At 48.5% G+C, this 21550-nt stretch overlaps 1 protein-coding gene across 9 annotated transcripts in view; it reads left to right on the plus strand.

The window, feature by feature from the left end:
• The window catches only part of Tmem229b (transmembrane protein 229B), a 40961-nt gene that overhangs the window by 12694 nt on the left and 6717 nt on the right, over nt 1-21550 (plus strand). For 6 of the 9 annotated variants that reach the window (XM_057783150.1, XM_057783144.1, XM_057783145.1 and 3 more), the window contains one exon: nt 13619-13799. The gene's annotated coding sequence lies outside the window, so the exon portion shown is untranslated. Of the gene's footprint in view, nt 1-9528; nt 9590-11300; nt 11396-12039; nt 12098-13618; nt 13800-21550 lie in introns of those variants that run through there. The other 3 variants (XM_057783149.1, XM_057783151.1, XM_057783147.1) reach the window with 3 other exon arrangements.

Here is a 21550-nt window from a genome sequence, read left to right on the forward strand (position 1 = left end):
TTAAATTTTAGACTTCAAGCAAGTGGTGTTAGTTGGTTTTTAAGCTGAGGTTTGCTATGTAGCCCCAGCTGGCCTTGAACTCAAAACCTTCCTGCCACAACCTCCCAAGTGTTGTGATTAGTGTCACAGCATTGCAACACCTAGCTGCCAGTGCCTTTCTTGCCTCACTTGGTCCTGGCCTACAGCTTGGTCCCTGAAGAATTTTTGGACCTCTAAGGCTTTGGCTTCAAGATGTACTGGGACACACCTGCTAGAGGCTATGCCCTGTTCCCTCCTTGGCATATTAGCCCACATGAACAGGCTTGATGTTTTCTGGAAGCACCTCCTTGGGTGTTTCTTTGGAGCACATGATGTTGTTTCTCCTATTTCATCTGGGAAGTGATACAACTTCTTATTGACCATCAGTTTGCTTATTAATCCCTACAGTTGTGTTGACTGGACATTATATTATTGACTTGAGATAAGGTCTCACTGTGAGTCTAGTCTGGCCTAAGACTGGTGCTGTAATTGCCTTCTTGCCTCATCCTCCCAAGTGCTGAGAACTATAAGCATAAGCCACCACTCCTGTTGATCACACATCTGAAAATTAAAATCTAGATTCAAATGCTCATGGGAAATGCAATAACAACAAAGACACACAAAAATGATAGAATATAAGATATCATTGTGTTCCCTTTCTCCTCCTCTTGTTCCTCTTCTTTAATATATATATATATATTTACTATATATACAGTATTTTGTCTGCATGTGTGCCTGCAGGCCAGAAGAGGCACCAGATCTCATTACAGATGGTTGTGAACCACCATGTGGTTGCTGGGAATAGAACTCAGGACCTCTGGAAGAGCAGCCACTGCTCTTAACCGCCAAGCCATCTCTCCAGCCCCCATTCCTCTTCTTTTTGCTAGGAAACTGGGAGGAATTGGGATGCAAAGATGTATGTTGACCAGGCTTAAGCAGTCTGTAGTGTGGAGCTGCGGGCCGCTTCCCACCGCCCAGCTCCTGCACGGCTAGCTTTACCCAAAATAATTACATGGAAACTGTATTCTTTTAAACACTGCTTGGCCCATTAGCTCTAGCCTCTTACTGGCTAACTCTCACATCTTGATTAACCTATATCTAATAATCTGTGTAGCACCATGAGGTGGTGACTTACCGGTAAGATCTTAACCTGCATCCATCTTGGAGAGGAGAGCTATGGCAACCACCTGGAGAGGAGAGGCATGGCATCTGCCTCACTGCCTTCTTCCCAGCATTCTGTTCTGTCTACTCTGCCTATCTAATTTTCTGTCCTATCAAAGGCCAAGCAGTTTCTTTATTAATTAACCAATGAAAGCAACAGATAGACAAATGACCCACCTCCATCACAGGTCCTTTTCTCTTACCCCTGCATGTCCATTGTGTTATGAGATACACAGGATCAACTATCTTCTCTCACTCACAGCGCACATACCCTTCGACTTTGTCCCTGTTGAGACATAATGGCTAGACCTGTGGAAGGCCTGGTCGCATCCCCTGTTAACTGACCAGGCCCCTCTAGAGGCTGAGAGGTAAATACTTCTAGCTCTGCCATTTTAACCCGTTGGGAAGTCTCTGGGCTGCCCTCTTCTCTGCCCCTACTGCTCACGATTCCTGATAAGGTGGCACTTTCCACAGCATCCCTAGGCATCCTCTTGCATACTGTTTACTCATCTTCATCTCCATTATGAGGATATCCCACAGACTCAGCTTGGCACCTGTTTCTTGGGCTTCCTCTAAACACATCTCGGCCTCCAGACACGGAACCCTTTGCCATCTCCCCGCCCTCTCCAGTACTTTCTGTTGTTACATTGAGCTGGAAAATGCTGAGCTATAGTAGAACTTGAATTAGTTAGGTCAATGACATTTCCCGAAGGTGCTCAATTGAAGATTGGCCATATCATCTATATATCGATCATTTGGGAGAGCCAGTCTGTACCGGGAAAAGACCAGTGTCTTTATTCTGCAGGACAGATCACTTGAATTGACCCTAATTTTCTGCCCACCTTCATACCCCTTCACTTTTAAAGTTGACATAACCTATAACGATACACCCTTCTAGTTAGCAAGTTTGTAGTGCTTCCTGATTACTCTAAATAAAATTCACATAATCTGAATAAAATTCATAAACACTGACACCTACCTATATATACTTAAACTTTTGTCTCTTTTCTCAGTACTGGAGATCAAATTCAGGGCTGTACATGAAAAACAAGGGTCCATCACTTAGTTACAGCCCCAGCCTTTATCCCTTGTTATTAATGGTTTTGTGTTTCTTCTCCCTCTCTCCTTCTCTCTTTCTCCCTTTTTCTCTCCTTCTCTCTCTCTCCCTCTCCCTTTCTCTCTCCTTCTCTCTCCCGCTCCCTTTCTCTCTCCTTCTCTCTCTCTCCCTCTCCCTTTCTCCCTCCTTTTCTCTCCCTCTCACTTTCTCTCCCTCTCCCTCTCTCTTTCTCTCTCTCTCCCTCTCCTTTTCTCCCTCCTTTTCTCTCCCTCTCACTTTCTCTCCCTCTCTCTTTCTCTCTCTCTCCCGCTCCCTTTCTCTCTCCTTCTCTCTCTCTCCCTCTCCCTTTCTCTCTCCTTCTCTCTCTCTCTCCCGCTCCCTTTCTCTCTCCTTCTCTCTCTCTCCCTCTCCCTTTCTCCCTCCTTTTCTCTCCCTCTCACTTTCTCTCCCTCTCTCTTTCTCTCTCTCTCCCTCTCCTTTTCTCCCTCTCTCTCTCTCTCTCTCTCTCTCTCTCTCTCTCTCTCTCTCTCGGAGGGAATACTGGAGGTTGTTCCAGGACCTTACCACTGAGTTCATCCCAAGCCCTTTTATATATTTCTTTTAAAGCAGGGTCTCACTAAATTGCCGAGGCTTGCCTTAAACTCACTTTATAGTCCAGTGAAACCTTACTTAAACTTTGATCCTTCCTGACTCAGCCTCCCAAGTAGCTGGGATTACAGGCATGAACCACCACACAGGTCTTTTGGGTTTTTGTTTTGTTTTACTTTTGAGAGATAGTCTTGATTAGCTCAGGTTAGCCTCGAACTGTTGCCCAGGCTGACCTCTCACACCTCTAGCCTTTGTCTCCCAAATGCTGAGATTACAGGTAGGTGCAACCAACACATCAAGTCTTTAAAGTCAGTATGAAAAGTTAACTCTAATCTTAAAGATAAATAGAGGAAGAAGTTAGTTATCCTGTAATATCATATATCTAGCGCATAATTGCTTTGGCACAATTACCTGGAAGTCAGAGACTGAAATCTTTGCAAGTAACCACTGAGAATTGGGTGCCCAGAAATTAGATATGGGTGTTGTTGTGGGTGACTCAGCATACCTGAAAGGTGATACTGAGACTCATGTCATCCTCCAAAATGATGACCATTTCTTGGTAACGTCCCAAAGGATATGAAGCAGGATATCCTTTCAATTTACATGTTAATAGCATTCCTGGCCAATGCAGCATCCAGCCAAGCTGTGCTTAGGCTAAGTGTGGTGGCATACACCCGTGATCCCAAGCTGTGGCAAGAGAATTTCTATTGGAGGCCAGCCTGGGAGACATACTGATACTCTTGCCTCAACCAAACCAAAATAAAAAGAACAAAAATCATGCAAAAGGGACTGGGACTCTGTCTCAGGGGCCTTGTGCTTGCCTAGCAGAATAAGGCCCTGGGTTCAATCCCCAACACCTCAAAACAAATATAATTATGATCATAATTTAGTGTGTTCTTTTCCTTCAAACACTCTAAAGTCACATAAGAACAGCAGAATGATGGCCAATGGCTTCCCACTTCTCAGAACCTGTAGGACTACTGTGGTGTCAATAGAGTTCATTTGGAAGCCATGGCCGACATGGAAGAGCCTGGCTGTGCTGAGCCTGAACCCACTGAGTCACGGCTTCTCCACACCTGTCTTCCTCATCCTTCTGTCAGTAGAGCCTGACTTTGTCACTCACGCAGATGGCCCAGCAGAGTGTGACTGATATTACTCAGCTTTATTGCACACAGAGGGATATTAAAGCAGCACTGGGCCCTCTCGTTAGCTTCCTACTGCCTGCCAAGACAAAACTTGAACCTGCTGAAGGGTAAGAGGCCTAGGAGTTAATATTGTGAGCTCACTGAACCGTTCAACCGGCACTGTCCTGGGACCCTGGAGAATTAGGTACCTTCAGGAGTCTGGGGGCAGGGTCGTGCTGAACTCTTTCCATGGAGAGTGATTTCTTTTTCTTTTTGTTCGAGATTGTCATCTTTGTGTGTGTGTGGTGAAGGACAAGTAGGTGAACAAAGATGAAAGAAGGGGACATTCCAGATGGAGTTGGGGGGATTCTGAGCAGAGACACCAAGAGGCTAGAATATGTGTTGGAGGGACAGCCGGTTATGGACAGCCTGGTTGGTATACGAGACAGGACCTAATGATTTTTGCTTTGTTCAACAAAATCCTATTAAGTACTGTGTCATGGTAGATATTTTAAAAAGTAGCTTCTGGGCCAGCTAAATGGTTCAGTGAGTAAAGGCACTTGCCACCAAGCCTGGTGACTTGAGTTTAACCCCAAGGAGCCCCATGGTGGAGGAGAGACCGACTTCTACTTGTCTTACTTTAAATCACTTCATCCTGTTGTCTTTGTTGATCTGTTCCTTTTAAGTCTTCAGGTCACTTCTCTGGGAATGTCAGTTCTAAGTACTCGCGCCAGCCACCACTTGTGCGATGTTGTCCCCAGAAGGATGGGATAATGCCTGCGGGTAGCATCATGATCTAGACATCTCCTGGTCTCTCTATCCCAGCGTCCACTTCTGCTCCCGCCCCCCAGGTGTCCCACATATGCTCACTTTAAATACGGACCCCAGAAGTGGCCCTCTAGTAGAACGGAGAATCTCTAGCCACGCTGTTTGTGTTGTAGTCCTAGCCCGGGCACCATGGTCCGGAGAAAGTTTCTTCTGGCCTCTCTGGGTCTCTTCTTATATAGGAGAGGCAATGACTGTCTCTACCTCACAGGATTTTTGTAAGCGCCAAGTGAGGTCACATGTGGCAAATCCTTGGAGCGATGTCCATCACTTGTGCTTTGAATGTATTGGCTGTTGTTGCCGTTTTATTGTTTTGGTGGGGGGAGGTTCTCCTCAGCTTATTCTCACCTGCCTTCTGATCTCAGGAGGTCCCTGTGGCTCCTTCTTTTTTTTCTGGTGCTGTACTGGCTTACTTGTTCCTAGAAAATGTCTAGGAACATTCTGTCGTGCCGAGGGCCATGAGGAGAGAGATGCTTGCCCTTGGGCTCCGGCCTTCCCAATGGTTGTTTTCTCCCTGCGCGCATGTGTGTTATTATGTGTAACCGATACATGGAGGTCTACAGTGTCACATGCATCAGCTCACGCCACCAGCCTGGCCCAGGGCGGGATGTGCCACTTGGTCTGAGTCACCCAATGCTGCTGTGCCATGGGCAGGACTAGGTGATGAGTTCCTCTTTCAGCCTCCTCGGGCCGGCTTGAGGCTGCCTTAATGAACGTAATGGGTCCTCTGTTTCCTTTGTCAAAAGGAATGTTAATTATTTTCAGCAGTCTAATTATGTGGCTAATGAGAGGCTGACTGAGATAACATTGCCTTTAATTACTCTTGCCTAACTGCTGTTTGGAACCATAATTTGAGTGTGTTGCAAGGCTGGGGTGCTGGCTCAGTAGATGGAGCTGTCCAGCAAGCGGCCAAGGGAGGGGCCGGGATTGCTGAGTTCATGGCTCTTGATGAAGGTGCCTGAGGTGGCTGGCGTCAGCTTTGCCAAGTGTTTGACAACCTCTCCTGTGTGCCATCACTTAAGGGAAACAGGCCAGATGGGACCAGGTGGTGAGCAGACAAGCGCATTCACAGTTCCACAGATGAACCATCACTCTCCAGTCCATACCCGGCACCCCGGTCTACCTGCCCTTCAGGCTGCTCTGAGCCGAAGTTCCTCATCCTTGGAGGACATACCCCCTGCCTTCCCTCTAGGTTGATGGATGGATATATCAAGTGCTGTCTAGAACAAGGGAATGCAGAGATAAGGAACCTGTGGGCTGGAGAGCTTCCCAAAATAAATTTGCATTGCATCCTTTCCCTCTTTACCCAGGAGAAATGTCACGGGCTCTGTCTACCTTCTGACCCCTACTGCTATCACAGATTTATTTTCCGTGCTGTGGTTATGGTATGGTCCCTTTCAAACCTTGCTTGGCAGGCCCTTGGGAGGTGGCTGTCTTGTGAGAGATCTCCAGTAGCTCGTGCATGAGGAACTGCTGTCAACTATAAATGGCCCATTGCTATAAGCAGACCTCCATCATTTATAAGTGGTGTGTATGTGTGTGTGGGGGGGTAGGTACTGATAGGAATAATTTTTTAGCCGTAGACTTCAGCGAGTCTTCTAACCTCTTTGAAATCATCCTCCTAAACCACTGGGGCCTATGTGAGATGAGAAGGCCTGTCAGAAGCTGTCTGGCACGGAAGAGCAGCGATAAATGATTTTCAACACTCAAAGCAATACCAGTAGCCTGAGCTATAGCCAGAGACCAAGGGCTAGCCTCATTCAGCAATAGCCATGGCTGTCGTCTGGTCCCTTGAAATCACTCTTCAGAGCTGGGTGGCAGCACTCAGGAGGCAGAGGCAGGTGGATCTCTATGATTTCAAGGCCAGCCTGGTTTACAGAGTGAGTTCCAGGACAGCTCAGGCTACACAGAGAGGCCCCGTCTCGAAAAACAAAAAAGTCTGTCTGCAGACAGTAGCTGGTGACTTCTGTGAATGGTTAGCTTTCCCTCATTTCAAATGGTAGCTTTGGCTGCCTAGACCTGTTTCTGGAGAATTCAGACACATGTTCAGAAGGCCAAGAATCTCGGGGCCAAGGGAAGGGAACTCGGTGTTAGCCAATCTGGAGCAGGGCTCTCCAGTGCCATTTCCTGTGCAGGGGAAATAGTCCACGCCTGCTGTCCAGTATGGCAGGCAAGGACCACATACAGCTTTGAATCCTTGCCATGTGCCTAGTTCATCCGAGAGCTTCGTTTTTTAACTTCATTCAATTTCATTTTTATTATTTATTTTTTTATTTATTAACACTTAATCTCCTGCGTGTAGTGACTATCTGTTTGGGCAGTCTATTTCTGGAATTTTTAGAAAAGAACAAATTTCTGTACCGCAGCACACAACGCCTGTCTGCGCTCTATGCGCTACCATAAAGTTTGCAAGCTTCGGGCAAGGGGCTGGAGGTTGAAACACACAAACACACACACAGACAGAGAGACAGAGACATGGACCTCTAGTCACTGGTAAAAAGCCCTTTATTCAATAGCACCACAGAGGCTTATATACCCAACACTCAGGTGGGTCAACAGGCGAAAACATTATCCTCTGATCCTCAAGGCAAGACGTGCTCAGGAAGCAGAGATGGTAAACAACTTTGACACAGCTTTTAGTAGCTCAAATCAGAAAGAAAGTAAAGATCTCTAGCAGGGAAGAGCAGCTGGAGGCCAGGACTCCAATGGTGCCAACACTGTACTACGTGTTCTTGACTCGCCCCTCTCTCTGGTCCCTGTGGGTACTGTTTCCAGGGAATGGTCAAGGTTTACTAGGCTAGTTTTCTTCTCTTCCAACTGAAGCCCAGACAGTGGCCAGAAGGGAGATTTGGAATGTCTGAAGTGTCGGCTCTCCTGCTCAAATTAACTCACCATATTTGAGGTCTGACTTCTCTCCTGTTCTCCATGATTCCCTTTCTGTCTGCAAGGCACAGAGCCACCGCTGTTGGAGCAGTATAGGTGGACGTATGGATGTGTGAGCCTCGTGCCTGTCTTAGGATTTTCCTGATGGACAGTGACAGAAAACTCATATTAACCTGGATAAAAAGGAATATTCAATAGCTGGGTGGTGGTGGTGCACACCTTAAATCCCTGTACTTGGGAGGCAGAAGCAGGTAGATCTCAGTGAGTTTGAGGCCAGCATGGTCTGTCCACAAAGCAAGTTAAAGGGCAACCAGGGCTACACAGAGAAATTCTGTCTTGGGAGGGTGTGAGTAGGCAGCAAGAACATTTTCATTTAAAAAAAAAACTATTAGTATTGTGGGGCATGGTAAGGCTACTTAAGCTCTTCTGATCACAGGCAGATGGAAGTGTAGGCCATCAATCAAAGTGTTACATTTTGCCGTCGCTTATTAAACCTGTCCTTAGTTAAACAGTGGCTGACAAGGAACCAGTGCCTGCCTGCAAGGGGCATTTCTAGCTGGATGACCACTGCCTGGCAGGCAGGGGTTTTGCTTGGCTGAACTGGCACTGTCCAGCACACTGGGTACCTTGTAACAAGGGGTGGGAATTGTCTAGGGTGAGGAGGCAAGAGCATTGTGTGAATCACACCTCATACGATGCTGGCCTACAGTGAACTTGAATAATAAGGATTCTTGGCCTAGGTAGAAATCTCTGGGGTGGCTTAGTGATGGAGGCAGGGCCTGGCACCACACTGCTAGGCCAGTCTAGCTGTGGTTTTTAAAAAACAAAACAAAACAAAACTTCTACTTTCTGAGGGGGCCCTGTTGCTCCTGGAGACCTGAGGTATATATACTCTAAGACCTCGACAGTGATGGGGGTGGGGCAGACAAAGCCCTGAGCACTCCGTAGGGTTGTAAGGTCGCTATTTTTTCTCTTATGACTGACAGGAGGTGGCTTGCTAGTGTCATGTGATGGGGCTTCTGGAGCCCCTGGCTGTGACCTGATGGGATCCGCATGGGGGGTATTATGGATGAAGGGAGGCTAAGGAGTTGCTTTTACTGTAACACATGCCTAGCTCTGGGACAGCAGCCAGGCGGTTAATTAGAAAGCCCAGCAGCTGTCCAGCTTTTCAGACAGCAGGCAGGAGTGACCAGGTGCCAGTGAGTATGGTGGGAGGGAAGGGGAAGAGGTTGTGTGGGGGTGGTCAAAGCCCACATCCCCAGGTGTACTAGTTGGGCAATCAGCGCTTTGCTTAGCGAGGGAGACCGGGAGGGGCTTGCTGAGGTAGGATGGATTAGATAAGGAGGAACAAGAGAGGACAGAAAGGAGACAAGACAAAGAGTCCTTACGTTAAAGAGAAGATGGGGGTGAGAGGAGGAGCAGGCAGGGACATCCAGAGCCCAAGTCCAGAGCAAGGAGCCAAGCGGAAGGCCAAAGCCAAGTGCATCGTGGGGGCAGCTGCCATCTCTATGTGTGCACCTCCCATTCACTTCCCTGGGGATAGCGATACACTGTCCATCCCGTAGGGTACTTGGGCTCCAGTTGGGTTTGTAGCTTTGGGTGGTTACTGAGTGGTTTGGGAACCTGCCAAATCCTTAGTGTTTAGGACTGGTCTCACTATAGAATAAGCTAACACAGTTGAATGAGCCCCTTTGGTTACACTTGTTTTCACTAATGAAATGCTTAGGGTGGAGCCAATCACAAAAACACCTCATGACAAAGAGCTTAGAGGGGTGGGCCTTCTAGCCCTAGCCGGCAACCTCTCAGAGTATAAAAACTCTTGACAATCACATCAGCATAGCTGTGTTCCCAGTTGCTCAGAGGGCGCCAGGAGTGCAAACTCACCACCTTTACCTCGCTCCGCTTATTTCTCCATCCGGTTGCCCAGGTCAAGGTATGTGTTTCTGTGAATTCTGTGAAAATTCAGAGCAAATGAATCAGGCAGAATCAGGGGGCTGGAAATAATGGTTTGTCGTCAGTGATCAGAAGTGTTGGTGAAAACCTGCTCGTGATTGGCATCTGAGGTGAGGCAGCCGTATGGGACCGAGCCCTGAAATCTGTGGGATCTGGCATCATCTCGGTGTAATGTGAGGGTTAAAATAAACTGTTAGGATAAGCAGTGTGTATCTGTAGAGGAATCTCTGTGTGTGTGTCTGCGCTCCCTCTCTCTCTCTCTCTTTCTCTCTCTCTCCCTCTCGTGTCCTCTCTCTCTCTCTCTGTGTTCCCTTCTCTCTCTCTCTCTCTCTCTCTCTCTGTGTTCCTCTCTCTCTCTCTCTCTCTCTCTCTCTCTCTCTCTCTCTCTCTCTCTCTCTCTCTCTCTCTCTCTCGGTGTGTGTGTATGTGTAGGGAATCCCCCAGATCTGGTTAGAGAAGTACTCCGTATTGCTAGTGAGAGTGGTTTTGTTTATTTTGGTGAATCATCAATTTTTTTGTAAGTGGGCTTGTGGGCTTGTTGTTTTTTTTTTTTTTTAGACAAGGTTTTATGTAGAACTCCGTAAGTAGTTGAAGAAAGCCTTGAACTCCTGATCCTCCTGCCTCCACCTCCTGAGAGCTGGGCTTACAGGCAAATGCCAAACCCGGCTTGGATAGTTGATCTCTACTTTTTTTTTTTTTTCTGGGAGATTTGGGAATTTCTCAGGGGAAAGGCCTGCAAATGAAATGGTGTTTTAGACCCCTTTCTGGCTCCCTTTGAAGGTCCCAGGCCATGGAGATGGAGTAGGCGAGAGGATTTAGGTTCCAGTCAGAGAAGCAGACTGAATCCCGCAAGCCCCAGCTTACCCTAAATAGTTACAGAGGAGAGAGGCTGGTGCAGGGGACTTTCCTGCCAGCAGCTGCTGGTTAAACCTCTTTGGGAAATGAATCCTCATGAGAACCAACTGCCCGTGCACACGGTAGAAGCCACAGAATGGGTTTTGTTATCCTCTGCCTCGAACCTACTCGACCTCTGCCTATGTAGGAGCCTGCGGTGTCCCCAGGGATGCCTGCCTGGGACACTGTTCCCAGCATGACTCTCCCTGTATGCTTTCCAGACCCAGGCCACCCACTCCCAGTCTGTGGTGATGCTTGGACACAGAAGGAGAAGAGCGCACCCCCTTTGTTCCTCCCATCCGCAAAGACAGCCCTGTAGAACCCTTTTGATGCTGTTTAATGGGAGCGTTCCCTTTCCACGAAGGCGCCCTAGATATTAGAGACAAACTCCAGGCATTGCTAGCTTTGGTTAATACCAAGCTGGATGACGCCATCAGCCAAGAATTCCACAGGATCCCGCTCTAGTCTGCTTATCCAGCCATCCAATAGAAGACCTGCGGTCTCCAGGAATTCACCCCGTGGTAGGGGAAAGAAACAGGCATGAGTGAGGCTGTTTTCAAAGGGGATGACATGTTTGGGGGAAACGTGGTCAAAGCCTCGTGGGAGCGTAATGCCAGGATGACCCAGAGGAAGGCCTCACAGAGCAGTAGGAAGAGTAGGGGCTGACAGGCAGCAGGGGAGGGCTGGGGGGGTGGGGCTTGAGGCTGAATAGTGATCCCTGATTCTTCCATCTCCCGGGTCCGCCTCAGGCGTACTGATGGAGCAACTGGAAAGAAATTCTTGTATGTGTGCAAAATAACTGGCCATAGGACGGACTGAGTAGATGACACTATGGAAGACCTGAGGAGACATGGTCCTTGAAGATGAAGTTCAGTAGGGAAGCAGCTTGAAGGTATGGTGTACAGGGCTTCAAAGGCGTGAGGTGCCCAAGGCCTGGGGTTTGAGTCAGAGATGTAGATCTGACCAAATCTCTTAGCATCCTATGCCTTAGTAGCTGTCGCACCACCACCTCCCTGCTCCACAGCTGTCCTAAGAGAGCCATGCAAGTCGATAAACTTGAAGGTCCAACTCTGTCTGCATATTGGCTGCCGCGATAGCACTTGGCACGTTCACACGCTGCCCGTGCTTCTGACTCGGGCTACGTGGACCCACAAAAGAGCCCTGGAGCTTCTGTGCCCTGGATCCTGCTCCTGAAGGCCCGAGTGTGAGAGGGATCTGGGGACAGTCTGTGCACTTGTGGGAAAAGGTGGGACCCCTGTGACCCCTAGTATCTTATCCACCCCTGAGAAAAAGCCAGCAGACCAAGAAACAGGAGGCGTTCAGTCAGAGTGGGATTCCCAAAGAGACCCGCTCTGACCACCCCATGGTGGTGTCATCTGCCGGCTGTGGGCTGCTGCAGCACCAGGCTGAAGGAGCAGGATGTGGTTTTTGGTTTCTGTTTCTGTTTTGACATGTGCTGTTGTTGCGGCCGGCCTAGGCCCCAGGAAAGGGGAAGTGCACATGGGGGGGATCGAACTCCCCAGGTCACATGTCACACGGCAAAGGTGGAGGATATGGAACAGGCCTCCTTAGGACTTTTTCCTAAAGGTGATAGGTAGGTGCCAGGGTGACCTTTGGCCCCTACCCCAGTCGGGCAGGCTAGGAAAGGGGAGGAAGATGAACAGGTGAGAGAGATCTGAAGTTCCTGTTTATGGAGGAATTGGGGAGAGGCGGGCAAGGCTGAGCATAGCAGCCTACGCTCAGCCCCAGTGTGGGCCTTCAGTTTTTCTGTGCAGAGGCCTGGGGACCAGGGGAAGAGCAGACGTGGGGACAGGTGTGCCCCTAAGGCAATCTTGGCAGGGTACATTTAAGGCCCCTGCCCTCAAATTTGTCAGCAGTCTGTAGCCTTACAGGTTGTTAGCTCAGGTGACAATGGGAGAGGATTTGCTTCTGCTCTGAGCAAGATGCCTGAGTATCAGTACGAGTCGGTACCTCTGTGTTCTACCCATCTGTGGGGGCAACAGTGCCACCTCTCAGCCACCCCCACATTATTGTCAGCTTTTAAGTGGCCACCTGTGCTGGGCAAAGTCCTGTCTGGGGGTCTGCATAGACAGTGCTGTATCAAGGGGCATGCAAAGGCAGGACTGGTACCTTCATTTTGGAACAAAATCATTCTGGAATCTTCACGAAGAAAATGCTCAGGTCTGAATAGTCTCGCTAGCCAAGCCTACAATTCTATCTGCTGGGAGGCAGGAGGATTGTGTGTATCTTCCTTTATACAGACAATTTTTAAAGATCTGAGATTATAACTCAGTGGCCAAGCTCCTGCCTAGCATATGCCAAATTTTGGGTCCAATCCCCAGTATTGTAAAAATGAAAAAAAAATGTCATAGGGATATTAGTGAGAGACTAGAATGTGTGTAGTAAAAGGCCATATGAAGTAGGATTCATATCGGCTATAGCCAGTTCTTACCATAAAGGACCTCATTAAAAATGAGATAAGTATTATGGCAGTGGGTTGTAAGGTTTGGGACTTTTTATTGCTGTGTTTGTTTCTTGGACATGGTCTCATCTCATAGCCCTGGCTGACATTGAACTTGGGGAGTTTCTTGTGCCTAAGTCTTCTGAATGCGGGGATTAGAGGGTATACCACCAGGCTCAGCTCAGGTTGGGGGAGGGTACTCAGCACAGTTTCTGCTTTCCTCTGTTTACTTGTATGATAGACTTCATTCTCCAAATGCTAACCCAAATATCCTGTGTTGACTGCCTTCCCTGAGGCTCTTGACTACCCTTGCAAAGAGACATCTCCACTGCATGGCGAGGTGTGCTTTGGAGCTGAGAAGGGAGCTGGGTTCGAAAACGGTATCTCCTTTTAGGTTTCAAAGTGTGCAGTCGTTCATGCATGCCACAAAACGCCCCCAACTGCTAACCCCTCAAGATGATCACCAGGGAGCCATCCCAGGCTCTGATGTCTGGATCGATCTGCCCTGAGCAGAAAGGAGGCAGAAAGGGTCTAGGAAAGGAACCTTGGTAGTGGCTTACTGAGGACTCAATGTTAGAGCTACCTGTTGGTTGGCCTGGTGGCTCAGCACTGGGGGTGGATTAAGCTGATGATGGTCTTCTCTTTCACTCTCAGAGACACCTGGAAGCTGCCAGCCAACCAGCCAAGAATTAGCTGCGCCCTGGGGTGAATGCTCGTCCACATCGCTGAGAATGGCACCAAGGTCCGGTCTGCTACCAAGACAAGGTTAAACTGGGACACAGCTGCATAGTAATCCTGATGTCTGTTCCTAGCCACACAATCAAGGCTGTGTTAAGTGAGTATGCCCCAGACATGTCCAGGATCACTGGCCCTGTCTGTCTTTCCATTTGGCACCTCATCAGTATGGGCACAGGTCGTGGGGTTCAAGTTCTCAGCCTTCTTCCTGTCCAAGGGCTTGTCACACAGCTATGGGTGGGGGGAATGCTGAAGTCTCAGGCCATGTCACTGTTGGAGCCATCTTATATTGTCTAAAACTGAGCTAGCCCCAGCTTGGCTGTCAGGGATAAAACGAGGCACCGGAGAAAGGATATCTTCCCAAGTCCTTTTTCATCAAGGCTCCTGGATAGTTCCATCCAAACAGTGGGGGCTATGCCTTACCTAGAATTCTGAATTTTGTCCCCACAACATGAGCAGTCAATGCACTGGCTCTGAAGGAGTTGGGTAGAGCATCCAGGGCTCTGTTATTAGTCTTATTAGATACTAATAAAAGGGACAGGGAGTCAGCAGGGCAACACCTTCAACAGAGGCTTCTTAGTCCAGACAAGCACACATAGGGCGAAAGGCCTTGGCTGCAGAGTTCATCTGGCCTCTATCCCAGGCTCTGCCTCTGGCTTTTCCTTGATGATACTTTAAAGAATGACAATTGGATGCTTTGCTTAGCCCCAGAGGCTGGAAGGCCATTATGCCAGCAGACAATACAGTGGTGGGATCAGGGACCAGAAAGAAGGAGTTCCAATAAAGCAGGGCAGGCAGTTGACACTTTGGCTAGCTCAGCATGAGGTCATCTTCATTGGGCAGCCTCTAAAGAAGTCATGGGCTGGTCTCTTGGAGTTGATTCCCTACTGGTGTGTGCAGGGAGTGGGAACAGGGCACGTGGGTTATTTCTCAGCTGTAGGTAGATCTCGACTCTCCTAGCTGAGGATCAGAACCTATTTACCAGTCTGCTTATACATGCAAAGTCAGTGTGCTACCAACAGGCCATTTGAGGTGTTCTTGAGTTGATCTGCAGCCAGCAGAGGATGAATGAACCTGGACTTGAGGGGGGCTGGGAGGAGAAAGATGTTCATGGAGGTCACTGTGGGGATGCAGTGACCCAGATGTGAGACCCACTCATCACATGGCACAGGATCCCATAGCAAGCTACACCACTGGTCTGAAGACTGTCACACCGTTGATCCAGTAGTTCCACCTCTGGACTTACTCACAAAGAGATCTTCATGCCAAGCATGGGAACACATGCCCGTAAACCCTCACTTTGAGGGCACACAGGGATATCTGGATAGAGGCTCGTCTGGACTATATAGCAAGACCCTGTCTGGGCGGGGGAAGGAAGAAAAGAAAGAGACTAAGAAAGCTATCTAAATAATGGGGGAGCATGTCTTTAATTGAGGGCAGAAGGATCGGTAGTTTGAGTCCAGCCTTGAATCAATGAGACTGTTTCAAATACACAAAAATGGTGGAAGGAAGGAAGGAAGGAAGGAAGGAAGGAAGGAAGGAAGGAAGGAAGGAAGGAAGGAAGGAAGGAAGGGGTAGACGGATCTTTTATTATGAAATAGTCTCAGAGAAGAAAATTTCTTTTGTTACAGGCATGAAAGGTATTTCTGTGGTGCTCTCTGTAATAGGGGAAATGGAAAACAATTATTACCTTTGTTGAATGTCTTAGTCGGGTAAATTATAGTTTTCCACTTGGTGGGGTATTATATAGCTATTGTAAGGCTGCACACATAGGCTGTAGAAGCTGGAAACGATGGTTCAGATCTCCATGAAAATGGTAGCTAGCAGACTGTATGTTACAGTGGCTTACAAAGTGCACCTGGGGAAGACTGCAAAGGGGAAGAGATACTGGCTCTGTGGCTTCACTTTCGTTACTAATGTTCTTCCTTTCTGCGGTGCCAGGGTTGGCTTCTTTTACAAGAGGTTAATCAGGGTGGCTGCAGAAGGCACCATTAATAGTGACTTTCTCTCAGAAGTTCTCAGGGGTTCTTCTGGTTACTACATCATTTCTTTCTATAACATTTAAATTTTAGCTGTGAGCCTGTTACTTTGGTAATTGGAACAAAAAGAGGGATATTTTTAAATTTTAGAATTAAAACATCTTAAAAGACTCTATTTCCCAAAGAGAGGAGAGGAGAAAGGCTGAGCTATACCCATTTGCATCGTGTTTAAGGCCTTGGGCCTGTTTGGGCCTAAGTTATCCAGCTACCTGTCAATCCACCCACCCATCTATTTATTCACTCATCGACCCCAGACATTACCAGACACCATCGCCAGGAATCAGAAAGAAAAGCCTCATCCCCACAGTTTTCACCTCGACTGGAGCAAGGCCACAGACAGTGTAGCAAATTATTAGAAAGTGCTACAAAGAAAATAAGATGGGACAATTTGAACAATAAAAAGTCCAGGGGCTCAGGGAAGGTCTCATCCGGGGGGTGACAGCTGAATTGAGGCCTGAGTGACAACAGAGAGACAGCCACATGGATGTCGGAGAAGAGCATCCTAGACAAAGCACAGGGTGCCTCCTAGCCCGTAGCCCCCAACCTAGAAGCTCCCCATTTGCTTCCCAAGCCCAGTGATCCCTGGACCAGGATAGATTTCATTCCCCTGAACACTACCACCGTCATCCTTCCCCTCTGGGATATGCGCAGTGTCTAAATCCTTCCCAAATCTCCTGTGGGATGGCTGTTTCTGACACCCTGGCTGTTGCGGCTCTGGACAGATGGCTCCTCTGGACATCCTGCACACAGGCCATTGCCCTTGGCTGGCATTTCCAGAGTAGGGCTGAGCTGTCTCAGATTTCCATACCAGGGTGGATTGGCAGTTAAAGTCCTAGGTAATGTGTGCGCTGGCAAAGGGTCTTTAAACGGCTCATGACCTGTGCAACCCTGAAGCGCGGCTGCTGCCGTAGGCCTGGGAGGGTTAGCTTTGACCTTGGAGTACTTATGCGTGGCTCCTGCCAGAATTTGCTCTGAGAAATAGACCAGGAGCCTGTGCTTTGTCTAACACTTAGTTCTGAGCGTGCTGAATGATTCAGTGAGACATACACATGAATCTTCTTGAAATTCCAGATGCCGGCCCAGTATCTAGAGACAGCACCTTGAAAATGTAGTACCTCTGAGGAGCCTGGAGCCAACCTTTGGAGCTCAGGGTGCTGATTAGGAGGAATGAAGACTCCAGAGCCAGACTTATGAGGATTTAATTCTTAGTCCAGCCATTTAAAGCTGTAAGAACATAGGCTAATGACTTAGCCTCTTTCTTCCTCTTTTCTCCCCCTTTGTAAAATGAGCTTCAGAATTCCAAGTTAAAACATGTTTTTTTTTTATTGTTATTTGAGAGGTAAGGGGACTCCCTCATCAAGACCTTCAGTGTCACTGATCCCAGGGGTCTGTGAAGAGAAAGAAGGGTAGAAGTTGGTGGCATCTGAGCTAGCCACTGGCCACAGGAACTGGCTTCCCTTGGCCCATTCTGTCCCTGAAGCGTGTCTGTTTTCCTTCCTCTGTCTTGACGACAAGGGAAGCCCATGGCCATTTCAGATCTGGCAGCAGCTCAGATGTAGTGTCCTCAGCCGCCACTGATTCCTCTGACCCTCAGTCCCAATCCTGCTAGGGACAGAACTCAAGGCCTTTGCCCAGAGAGCTCCTGGATGGACTGTGTGGCTCCTTAGAGCATGGAATTGTAGTGATTTGGGTGCCTGGGTGTGAGGAGTAAAGCCCAGGCAGAGAATGGGATGCCATTCAAGCCTAGCAAGATGCTCCCCTGGGCAGAAATCCCCAGGGCCATTGTGTTACTGCATCTTAGCTTCCTGAAATAAGATCAGAATTTATGGGAAAACCAAAGGTGGCCATTCCATCTGGCTTTGCCTGTCCTGGTCTCTTAAGGCTGATTCACCTCTCTCCATTGCCCATTCTGTATAATGCTACCCTGTGTTAGAGCTCAGCAGACTCTGAGACTCTCAGACTTCTAGGGACAGGATGCAAGAAGCCAGCTCCCTTTACCACACCACTTAACAAACCACTTGAGTTCTGATCCTTCTCAGGGATCCTATTCTGATCCTTCAACAGGCATGAGTAGGGTGAACCACCCACACTTTCCAAATACTTTCCCCATGCTTCCAACCCTGGTCACACTCTCCTCTGTGTCACCCTGATTCCCTTTGGGCTGTCCCGTCTTTATGTCATGGTCCTTAGAAAGGGGGCGCTTATCACCAGGAGAAGGAGGCTGCCATCCACAGAGCTGCTGCCTCCTGCCGGAGACTTTCTCAGGGCTCTGACTCCAGAGCTGAGCAAGGAGTTTATTGAAAGGGGGCATAAGGGTAAAGGAGGCCAGGTGGAGGGAGGGCAGAACCAGGAGTGGGCCTGGTGGACCCAGTGGAGTGTGGGGATGAGAGGGTGGGAGGAGCCTGCCCTAGACACAAATTCAGGCACAGCACCTGTGGCTATTGGACATGGGAGTCGAGGGTGATGTTTTGAAATGTTTTCAAGACAGCATCGTCTACCTTTCACCCGAGCACCTCCCACCACACAGAGCTGGATCCCAACCAAAAAGCCTCTCCAATTCTTTTGTCTCCACCCTGTCTTCCACCCCCAGCCAGGTCTCTCATTGCCCACGTTCATTCTGTGTGGACCAGCTGTGTTCTCCTGCCACCAACCCTTGGTCAAGGTCTGACCTAGCCTAGGTATGCTTGCCCTCCATCTGCCCAAGTGCGTCTTGCTGACCAGAAATGGCACCATGCCTGGGACTCCCTTTGTTCCCTGTTCTGTCCTTCCCCTTTCTTCCTGAGCTGGCTCCCTTTGGTTCCTAGGTTCCTCTCTTCCTTAGACATGAGATCCTTCCATCCTTCTCCTGCTGATAAAGTTGTGAGGTCCACCTGTGAAAGCTAGAGCTGGTGGTTCCCAGGAGAGAAACCATTCTTGGCCATTCTAGGAAGGAGAGATCAGAGACAAGCAGAACAGGATTTAAAGTCAATGTGAAGAAGGGGGAGGATTGGGCTGGGGAAGGAGTGTAGTAGCGGGACACGTGCCTAGCATGTACAAGGTCCTGGGTTTGATCCCCAGCACTACACACACACACACACAAACACACACACACACACACGCAAACACACACACACACACACACACACACACACACTGGCTTGTAAGGAGATCCACATAGTCATATCAAGCTACTTTGGGGGAGACCTCTGAATGGGAAACTCTCCATCCCAGAATCCCCTGCCTGGAGAAGAATCAGGGGCTTGAGTGCAGGGCAAGTGGACAGACCTGAGTTCAAAGGGGCCTGAGTCAGGTTAGGAGGCCCAGTGGTCTTGGAACTGTGTGCCTGGGCCACCTGCCCTAAGCCTGTCAGCCCCTCCTGCGTTTTCCCTTTGGTCCAAGTCTGTTCCTTCTTCATCTGTGGAGGAAATTTACAAAACAGTGGAGCTTTACAAGGCTGTGCTGGGAAGGTTTGCTCTTTCAGTCTAACTTAGTTTCAAGCCTGACCCTCAGGGCTGCCCTTTCCTCTTAATTCAGCTGTGGGCAGCCACAGGGAAGCAGCCACCTCACATTTGCTCTCCCAGGCTAGATGTGTAGGGCTATTGTTTCATAGGGTTTCCTGGGTCGGTGGCTCAATGTTGTAAGCCTGCCGAGAGGGGAAGGCTGCCAGCAGGCTGGCTAAGGGCAGGGGCATAGTGGAAGGTGGCCCCCTAGGAGCAAGAGAAGCTATGCCAGAAGGACATGATCTTTGCAGAAATATTCATGTGTGTGTGTGTGTGTTTTAAGATTTTGCTTTTTTAAATTTTATATATGTAAGTGTTTGCCTGCATGTATGTAAGTATGCCATGAACGTGAAGCTACTGCAGAGGTCAGAAGAGGACGTTGGACCCCCTGGAACTTGAGTTATAATCCTCGTGAGCCACCATGTGGATGCTGGGTACTGAACTCTAGCCCTCTGCAAGAACAACAGCAAATGATCTTAACCTGAGACATTTCTCTAGCCCTTATCTGCAATGTTTAGTAGTAGCTGGATAAATCCATCCTCATAATAACTGGTCGTCATTTCTATTACCCCTGTTTTACTTAAAAGGGAACTGAGGCTGGGTTCAGTGAGGTAGCTTGCCAAGGATCTCACAGGTTTGGGCTATCAGGCAGGACTCTGGCCAAATGGATATAGGGTTCCTTAGCACGGTCACTACACTGCTCACATCTAAGCTGTGAATTGTATTGAGGGTGGCACAGGAAGGGAAAAACCTACATCAATTTTACATGACTTCAGGTTTCCTTGGATCCATTTATTTGTCAAGTTTAGAATATGTGGAAAAATATAATGAAGACTTATATAAAATCTCACCCAGAGACAACTTGTGCTGAATGTTTTGCACATATACATGAGAATACACCTTTGTGAAATCCAATGTTAATTACACAGCTTCGTGTCCCGGCATTTTCTCTTCACACTGTGTGAAATGTTCATCAGATGATAACTAGTGCTAGCTGTAGATGAATCATAGCAGAGTGAGGGTTAGCTGTTGGTACAGATGAACATGGGGGTAGCACACAGGTCAGTGGACAGCACTTGAGCCTTGCAGAATGACAGGTTCATGTACGAAGGCAGGTAGGGGTGGGGTTAAGGGGGTGCAAAGGCAGCATCCCAGCAAAGAAAGTGATGCTGGGATCCAAAGCACAGAGCTGGCTGGGATCCAGAGGCAGAGCTGGGCCCAGGAGGACTTTGCCAGATATCTCTGAGGGATGCTGATGTTGAAGATCCACTAATGGGCTCTTAATGGGGAGAAACATCAGACTGGCATTTTAGAAAGATCATTCTCTCTATACACTTTTGCTGTGGATTTGAACTGGAAGTAGGCAAGACAAGGCTGGGAGACTTTTAGAGCTGCCTGTGAGATATGGTTGAACCAAAACAGCAGCAACGAGGAGACAGATTCCCAAGAGATTCAAAAGATGCAAAGTCCAAGGGTTAGTAGCTTTGTCACGTCATTTACTTTGATCAATGAGATGTTTACAGCCATGCCTTAAGCAGGACTTTCTTTTAAAAAAAAAATGGGCTGCCTTTTTATTTTTAAAATAGTTTTAATATTAAAAATACCTTGAATGGGGGGAGGAGATATAGCTCAGCTGATTGCTTGCCTAGGGTACAGGAAGCCACGGGTTCTATTCCCATCGCAGCACCGTGCGCTGTGCAGTGACACCCGCCTGTAATCCCAGCCCTTGGTAGGGAGAGGCAAGAGGATCAGAAGTTCAAGGTTATCTTTGGCTACACAGTGGATTCAGAAGCCAGACTGGAATACATCAGACCCGGCCAAAAACAAAACTCTTCGAGGGACACATAGTAAATTTTCATATGCATGCAGTGCCATGTGCCATTTCTATGCCTGAACACAAGGTATAATCAGATCAGAGTAATCGGCAGCATCACCTGAAGCATGACTCATTTTTTGAGCGCACTCAAACTCGATCCTCCCAACTCGTTATTTTGAGATGCACGATGAATTGCAATCAACCATCGCTAACTTAATGTGCTACGGAGCGTTAGAAGTTCCGCCTTATCTCCCGCTGAACCCCTGGACAAACACCAGTGCTCTCCTCCCTCCCCTCTTTCTTCCTCTTGGCCAGAGTGAAAAACACTTGTGCGGTTGGCCTGGCTTGTCCTCCGCCTTATGACTTATCACTTCCCAGGAGATAAGTGCTAGTTTACTGGGTCCAGGAGGACAGCGAGAAACTGATGGAGCATAGTCACCCCAACTTAACCTCCCCAGCTGAGCACAGAGCAGAGCCTCGGATGACTCACAGCCTCGTGTCTTAGGCCAGCTGAGAT

Source organism: Chionomys nivalis, chromosome 10 (assembly GCF_950005125.1).
Source record: "Chionomys nivalis chromosome 10, mChiNiv1.1, whole genome shotgun sequence".
Lineage (NCBI taxonomy): Eukaryota > Metazoa > Chordata > Mammalia > Rodentia > Cricetidae > Chionomys > Chionomys nivalis.